The sequence below is a fragment of the Enoplosus armatus genome, chromosome 1 (assembly GCF_043641665.1).
Source record: "Enoplosus armatus isolate fEnoArm2 chromosome 1, fEnoArm2.hap1, whole genome shotgun sequence".
NCBI lineage: Eukaryota > Metazoa > Chordata > Actinopteri > Centrarchiformes > Enoplosidae > Enoplosus > Enoplosus armatus.
The window spans coordinates 9,806,406-9,815,425 of NC_092180.1; positions in this window are offsets into that span (position 1 = coordinate 9,806,406).

Consider the following 9,020-nt stretch of genomic DNA (forward strand, 5'->3'; position numbering starts at 1 on the left):
TGCTAAAAGATATAGCTTTTAAAAATTAACTTGATCATTTTTGTGTCATTTTATTTTGTTGGAATAGAGTTGATTTGTGCATTAAGGAGACATTCAGTTTTATAAGCACTTTCATATTTATGTCACAATATAAAGAAGTTAAGTGGGATGGAGTGATTTGCTTATCGCAGTATGTTTGTCAGTTGTGAGGGTGTTTGACATCACAGATACTGAAACAGTTAATCCGTGTTACTACTCTACAGGTATACAGCTACTGCAATAAATGTTTTAATTATGTGTATGCTTAATTTGTGTACATGACGATCACCTCAGGAGTTCTGTGTCTGTTTTGTGTAGATGTTTGCCCACACAAACCAATTTTACTGAATAATTTGGTGCAAAATCGTATCGTAAAGTAAGCCAGTAATATAGTTCTAGAGCACAGTACATTCATGAGATACAAATTAGCTTTTCCTACTTTTTGGGGTCAGTGTGTTTCCTGTTAGACAGCCAGATCCTTCCTATTACCAGGTCCCTCCCATTACCTGATAATCATTGAATTATCCTTAGCTATCACATAAACTCAGCATTTACTATTATTAACATATTTTGCCTCGAGAATGAGGCCAAAATATATGAAACAAAAAACACATTTGTTTTAAAAGCATCCTTTGTAAGAGTGTCCTCTTGAATAATATTTCTTCTGGCCATCGCTCCACTCATTGTGTAAGGACACAATACATCTTGTGTCCTTTCCATTAGCAAAAGTCTCCCTAAAAACATTACTCCCAGGGTCACTGTGTCATAAAAACCCTCCACTACAAAAATAAATCCTGAAGGAGGCTAGTGTTGGAAGGTGAAATTTCTGGAAAGACAGTTGCCATGGAAAAGCAGAGAGTGGAGCCATCCAAAGAAATTTACTGGAGAGTTTTCTTTCAAGACTTAATATATAATCTTTGCTTTGATTAGAGGCTGACGATGAAGAGGTCAGAGATCTGGACATCGAAGGTTAGCTACTGCTGTTCCTCTAAACTGGTTGAGGATAGCTGGTGGAGGTACAGCAGACTGAGGGGAGGGTGCAAGACACAGGGTGTCCTGGGGGGAAGTTTCAATAAGACTTCTATATATTTGGTAACAGTAGAGGAACTTCACTTGAAAAGGTGGTTACACCAACATTCTCTTCCTTAAATCCCAACTGTGTCCGAAATCGCTCCATAGTCCACTCATTCACTACTCCCTACATAATATTCACTTAGTAGTTCACTGTATAATGAGCAATACTGAGATTTCAGATGTTTATAAATTATTGTCCTTTTGCATCATTAGTGACATTTAATTTACAAAATGTGATGCATTGCATTGTGGTATTGTTAGCAGAAAGCAGTGTACATTCAATGGCCACTACTTTTTTTCATTCAATTATGGGAATTTTTGAGGGCACACTCACACTCACAATTTGAACAATCAAATAAAATGGCGGACAGCGTAAATAGGGTGCGATTTTGGACCCAGCCCAGCAATTTTTAGGTATCATTTATCAAGGTTTAGCACTCAGCCAATCACACACAGACTGTGTGTATGTGATTTGATTGACAGTGACCAAACTACCCACCAACTGTCATCAGATCCTGTTTCAAATATTGCCAATCCTGATTGGTGCATGGAAGTACATGACGTAATCTTTTTCCAATGGAGCCCCGCCCACTTCCAGTGCGTCTTCTCAGTGCAAAGACCTCAGAAAATAATAATAAAAAAATAAATTAAAAAAATCTCTGTTCTAAGTTTGTCAGACAATAGTGTGTTAATGTCAGATTGCATTACTCATAAAAATAACTTTCCGGGTCTTAAAATTAATGTATTTTATCATCTATCCTGGTACACCAAATGTCTGGTACTTCAAGGGCAGTCTCGCTGGCACAAATACATATGTACTTTACAGAGTAAAGTGTCAGTCATGATGGTAAATTAACAATCATCACATGGTTTCATCTGCCAGGTGTTTAGCATCATTGTTCCACAGATGTTTGGATAACACTGCAGTGTTGTGCTCATCAACTCACAGGCAATCAGCAATACATTTGCATGCTACCACTGGCCAGTAATGAAGGGCCAGGCACCCAGCATAACTGGCAAATTAATTATATTTCCTTTATTCTTTTAGGTTTCTCTTTCTCACTGTAACCTCATTTGATATATTTATCAGCTGTCGCCCAATGGACCTGCTTAAATTCTTATTTGCCATGCGAGCTATCGACTTGGGCAAGAATAGTTTCTGAGAAGCTTCAAAGCTAATTGCCTTGGAAGTGTGAGGGGAAGTAAATTAGTGTCACGCCACAACCAAGAAAAAAGGTTCCCAATCGCATTTCCTTTTTATATGGCTTTGAGAATATTTTTCTCAGGGAAGCCTCCGTGCACAAAGTGGAACAGAGTGAATGTTCAGCGGGGAATCAGTCACAGAGAAGGCATGCACTTCAGACAGAAGAAGAGACAACTCTCCACAAAGATACAGTAGACAGAAGCAGCACTATTTACATATTTTTAAGGCCATATTTGAAGATAGTAAGAGCACAAATGAGTGTTCATCTGCTCCAAGACTTTAGTTAGTTCCATTTCATTAAATGAATGTGGAAGAATTCAGTCTAGATCTCAACCGCTCTAAAAGACCCTGTGGCCTTATGAGCCTAAATATCTTCAGCCAGGAGGGATTCCTTTTTGGCTCCTTGGAAGAGGAGCTCTGTGGGAGGCCAAGATCTAAAACTGGTTACAGTGGAGTTTTAAAAAGACCAAGTTTCTCTGTAGATCGCAGTCAAAAGAAGGTAAGAGTTGTGCAGCCTCAAGCTATGAAACCAAAGCTGTCTTCCTTGACCAGATAGTTCTCTCTTTCACTTTCATGGTAGATATCTGCACTGCTATACAGTATTCCACATGTGGTTTCACTGGGTTTTGATATGATTTTAGCAATTGACAGAGATTAGAATATAGATTATTGCCTAAATTAAGTCAAATATTGAACATTTGGATAGTTTACCAATCTAATTTTAGATGTAGTATTTTACAGCCATGAACACCACACTGCCTTGGAATCCATTTTACAAAAGTGTATCTTACATTCAAACCAAACAAATGTAGATAAAAACATATTGCGGGAGGGACAGATGATTTTGAGTTGCAGATATATACAAAACTGAACGTATATTAACACATTTTGAACAGTCTTAGCCAGAAAACATGTATTCTGTAAAATGAGGAGAGCACATACATGTATAAAAGTTCTTCTAATACTGTATGCCTTTTCTGGATAAACCAAATGAGCATTTTCAGCTGTCTCACAAACTCAGAAAAAACAGGAATAGTCTGTTCTGGCCTTTAACAACAGATGGATGTGGCGTGCCATGGAAATCAGTTTTAAAATGTAAAATGAGAGTTGCAGTAATGTTCTTTAGATATGGGTACATTGTCTTGTACAGAGCCGACAGCACAACCTTTACAGATGTCTGAGTGCACACAAAGCAAGCCCCCCAGACACTGTCAGAGATGAGGCTTAGGCCTATGCATCTTCGTCCAAAACTCTGAACTTAATGGTCTCCATTTAAATAAACAGCAGAACAATATATTAATATTATACGCCCTGAGGAAGAGGAGGCTGACCAAATGAAACATGAAGGTCAGCAGAGAAGATGATGACAGAACATGAACTGTCATGCAATACCCACAGCAATAACTATGACAGATTAAGAGTCTGTCAGGAGAAATTGTACCTTGGCCAGCTCCTCTTACTATGACCTTATACCATGAATCTGAATCATTTGAGTTATTACATTCCCGTAGGTCACTGTGAAATACTGTAGGTCAAAACAGTTGAGTGAATACTGAAGGCCTCTTAATAAAAAGATTCAAGAACCACTGTTTGTATCAGAAAATTATGTAAACAAGACTAAGAGTCTGCAGCCATGCTCATGGCTCTGTGAGGCTGTACGTAGGCTAAATGCTAACATCATTATGTCAACATGCTCATAATGACAATGTTAATATGCTGATAAATTAGGTATAATTTTTTACCATGGTCACTATCTTAGATTAACATGTTAGCATGCTAACATTTGCTACTTGCCAAGTGCAGCTGAGGCTGATGGAAAATGACATTGGTAGACAAATTAAAATGTTGACCTGATGATGATGAAAAAAAATATCAATATCTGCATTGGGACGGCGGTAAATACCTCCAACAATTACACTTTTTCTCCCAAATGAGTGGCATGACATAATAAACAAACTCTGCCACACTGGGTTCAAAAGTTATAAGATCAGCACTGCTGACAAATTGTCACTGTTGAGGATGAAGGATTCCTCCCTTTGGCTTTATAATCAGGCAGTTCATATAAGGAGACCACAAATTTAGGCTTGGATGTCCTATAGCATTTTTGATGCATTGCAGTGTTGCTCTAATTGCCCTGATTGCTACCTACAAGGCTTTTTGTTTTTTTTCATTAATAAATGTGAAATATTTAAATAGAATGTGGTATAACTAAGATGGTGACCATGGTAAACAATACTGGCTAAACAGTAGCATATTAGAATTATTGTTGTGAGCATGTTGAGATTAGCATTCAGCTCAAAGCATCTATGTGCCTAAGTACAACCTCTTAGTTAGCTTGCTAAATTGTTAATTGTACATGAAATGAATAAAATTTGAAATCATTCATACTTCCTTGATTTGGTTTAAAGTACAGAACACAAAATGCCCCCAAAAAGTTTATCTACTGCCACACCAGTGCCTAAGTTTGGACAGTACTTTCCAACAAGTCCTCCAAATGAAATGGCAAGCGAGAACGATACATACTGTGTACGTGTTTTCGGATCTGATGGCCCTGTCGGTAGGACGACATCATTTGGTCTTGCCGTCCAAAACCACCACTGTTACAAAAACATTTTCTGATCTGGCACTGCTAGGTAAAGTTCGGTTAGGTACTCCTACGGCTGCTAGAGGGCTTTGCCAGTTGAAAGTATATGCTGTTTTTGGGAATTTGCTGAAACTATCAATGCTGTTGTTCTTCTTCAGAGGACAGTCTGCAGAATGAATGAAAGAGTTCTTCTCCCACTGAACCAACTCTCTTCAACATCATATCGCCACCTGCCTGGCCTTGTGGATGCAGACAGATGAGAAGACTGGGCTTTCATTCTTCATCTCTCTCTCTGTCTATACATTTGCCTGATATCAGAAAGAATTGTCAACTTGTTATACTCCATTTCCATATTCCGTCTGACATTGCCTCCACTTTAACCAATTTCTGTGAGACCAATGTATTTTGACAACAGTGTTAGTCCCGCCCATGGCACTGATTGGATTGCTATTTGCATGTTTAGTACTTGTCATAGTCATCCTAGCCAGACTTGTCTTCTGCAGGTCTTGTAACAGAGAATGTGGGGGAATGTGCCTGGATATGTGGGTAGCCACCTCTGTTTCAGGGGACAGGGTTGGCTCGGCAAAAGGGCATTGTAGGCATAGCATTTTTTTTTTGAGAAATGAATATCACTGTGCATTTTTAGTTTACAGCACAGCATGTGATCTACTCTCGCCCTTTCTATCAGCCATTGCTGTTAAGATTACTGCTTCCTTTGCTATATCAAGAGAAAGAAAAATATTAAAACCCGGACATTTCATGAAATCGCTGATAAATCCCTGGCTGTTTCATCAGGAGTTAACACCTTGGTGAGGATCAATGACCACTCTTCTTTTTTTTTGAGCCATTCCCTGGACCCAAAGGCCATTTAGAGAAAGATCTGATGGCTTCAGTCTGTCTTGGCCCTTCTAGAAATCTGATCCACATGGGCACACCAGACACATCTGTATGGATCGCTCCCCCAAAGCCAATCAGGGAACAAACACTCTGCCAATATTCCCTCCAGATGAGGCCTGAGCTCAGAAGAGAGGGCTGGGATGAAAGAGAGAGAGCAGAGAGGGATTGTTGATTAACCTCTGTAGTCAGTAGTAAATCTGTACACAAGAAAAGAGAAACCCAGGTGCCGGCACGGGACTCATACCTGTCTACCAAGGCAATCTCAAAAGGATTCTTGTCAACACCAGCTGTCTTTAAATACAGTGTGTTGGAAGAGGTTGTAGACCAGTTTGTTTCTCGCCTGTTATTGCCTTCTCTGTGGTACCATATAATGACCGAGACCCTACTGTCAGTACATTGAAGCAGTGAAACAGATGTGTTTCTGTTGTCTGTTCGTTTGATCAGTGTTATCTTACTGGAACAAAGCTAACAATAGATACAATTATTTTAATACCATCATTCTAAATTGAAAAGAATGATTTATTTTCATGATGCCCAAATATATATAAATATATATTTTTATAATTGTATTGTTGGTTTGTTGACAGTAGACTGGATTCACAAGAAGGCAATTTTCCCACCAGGACCAGTACGATTAATCATTAAAATTGTGATACAAAAGTCTGGTTATTAAGGCACGGGCAGCAACTTACCGATAATTGGTCTTTATTCTGCTTGTAATGCATGACAGACAGCTTAAATTAAACATTTGCATGCAGGGAGATTGTATTTGCGGTCAGGACATTTTATCCAAACTTTCTTGTGCCTTGAACTAAAATGTTTTACAAGAAAGTAGGGGAATAAATATTGGAATGATCCTAATTCCCAACACAACACAAGCAAAGTACAAGAGTCCAAAAATGTGAACATCAAGTCTTGTGTAGGTGTTTTAATTACCAAATATTCCTCTATACTGCACGAGAAAGTTTGACCACTAAGGATAGAAGCACACTATTCTTTATTGAAATGAACCTGCAACTTTAAACACCAGACTTAGTCAATAACAAAATTCACATTAACAATGTTATGCCAAATGAATGAGTGGAGAGCCATTTTTTAAAGAGTTGTGCTAATCATTGTGCATGCCTTATTGGGCATATGTTCATACACATTACTAATATGTTTCAGTATTCATCATATGTTAATTTAAATCCATAAATTGTTGTGGAGGTGTGCCACATCTGGAAAGTCGTAACTAAAAGCACTATTCTCAGATGGCCTCTGACCACAAAGTTCAAACCAAGTATGTGTAACAGTATAACAATTTAAAGTTTAGCTTGCTTCTCTGTTTGCACATGTGCTACCTTCCTAAGTTCTCTCATTGTTACAACAAATCTACATCCAATTCATTCTAACCACATGGACGCAACTGTGATTAATTTGCATGAATCAATGTCTTTAGACATGGATTAAATGGTTAAACTACAGTGGCTAAGGCAGTTCAGAACATTGCAACTTGAGCAAAATCATTCAAATACATAATAAATAATGAAACAAAAAAGTAAAATGGGCCACAAATCACATTTGTTACAAAGTTTAGAAACAGAAAATACAAACAACAACATAAATCACAGCTGTTCAATTGCAAATATTTCTCATTCTTACTAAATAGAGTATGGAAGTTAAGAGCCACAGAGGAAATTATTCACCAGTGTCCATGATCTTGAGAGATCCACTTGAACTGCAGTAAATCAAGGAGAAAAACCCTTGAACATTGTCAATAACTGAATTAATAAATAAGTACATCTGTATCCTTGTAGCAGAGAATGTTGCATTAAACTGGCAGTAAAGTCCATTATATTGTACCATGATATCACAAACTGGGTTGTACTTCCTATTCATTTTTGTTTTTATACAGAAGCTCCAACATAATGTTGTCAAATTATGTCTTTTAAATTTGGCCCATGGTTATAAAACGAATGACCCATGAGTTAGAAGAAAGATCAGTGATGAAAGGTAAAGGGATAAAAGTTTGCTTTTGGTATGAAGAATGCTTGCTCATCTAAAATAATTTGCTTGTTAAACTTGAAATGTTAATGTAATCCCATAATGTTTATACACATATAGAGAGCACACTACAAGCTATTGTTGAAACAGCACAACTACATTTTAGAATTTATATTTCATTACTATAAGTACTCTGATGATATACAGGTAGTCTTTTACAAGCTATAGAGCCCTAATCAAGATTTCTCCTTCAGACTCCCCATAATTGAAACCAAAATTTCATTTTTTACCACCTACTGACATTTGAAATACTCCCTGTCACGTCACCTTTTGACTGAATTAAAATGGAATTAGCTGTAATTGTGCTGGCTTTGAGGATTATTTTACTTAAGGTAAGGTCTTTTGAACACCTGAAAGACAGGACCAAGATAAGAGATTTCCATTAAAATTGTAATGAAAAGACTGCGGTTGAGCATTACCAGAAATAAGAGCTTTTAGTCATTCACATGCTAATAATTGGACAAGGAATTTGCAGTGACTTCCTCTGTGACATTTGATTTGGAGAAGATTGATAAATTAAGATGCAATACATGTCGAAGCCACAGCATTGAATCATGGGATTGATTACTGTAAAATTCTCATTAATTTTCATGAGTATGTCTGCATGTGCACATGTCATTGCATTAATGTGTATACTGTGTGTGCTTTGTGTGTGTTAGATACAAATCTAGTCTTGCCATACAGTTTGTTTAGAACTTACTGTTACTATAGGTAAATGTAACTCTAGGGCATGGTAAAGAAAATATGGATTAATGTATTAACAAGCAAAATGAATCAGTCCTTTTCAGATGAGAGAAAGTTATATGATTTGTACAATGTATTTATTCATGTCCCATTGCCATTTGCCATTGTGAAATTATGAACCACAGACAAGGTTAGTTAAGTCAGTTTCTTCACTTAGTAGAGTTTATCTCAGATACTAGACACCAAGGATTTTTTTTTCAATTGTTCTGCATGTACTTATTTTCTTCTTTGTAACAACTTCACGTATTACACTTTGCTCATGAGAGCATGCTCATACAAGATAAAGACCCAGTAAGATCAGCCAAAAAAGCCAGAAAAACTAGTCCGATGTTGATAATGTTCAGAACCTGTACTTACAACCTATTTGAGCATTTGTCTTGACAAAATTAGGATGTGTAGATAAACTCACAGTTTGTGTGTAAGGCTCACATAGCGCATATATTTCTATCTATC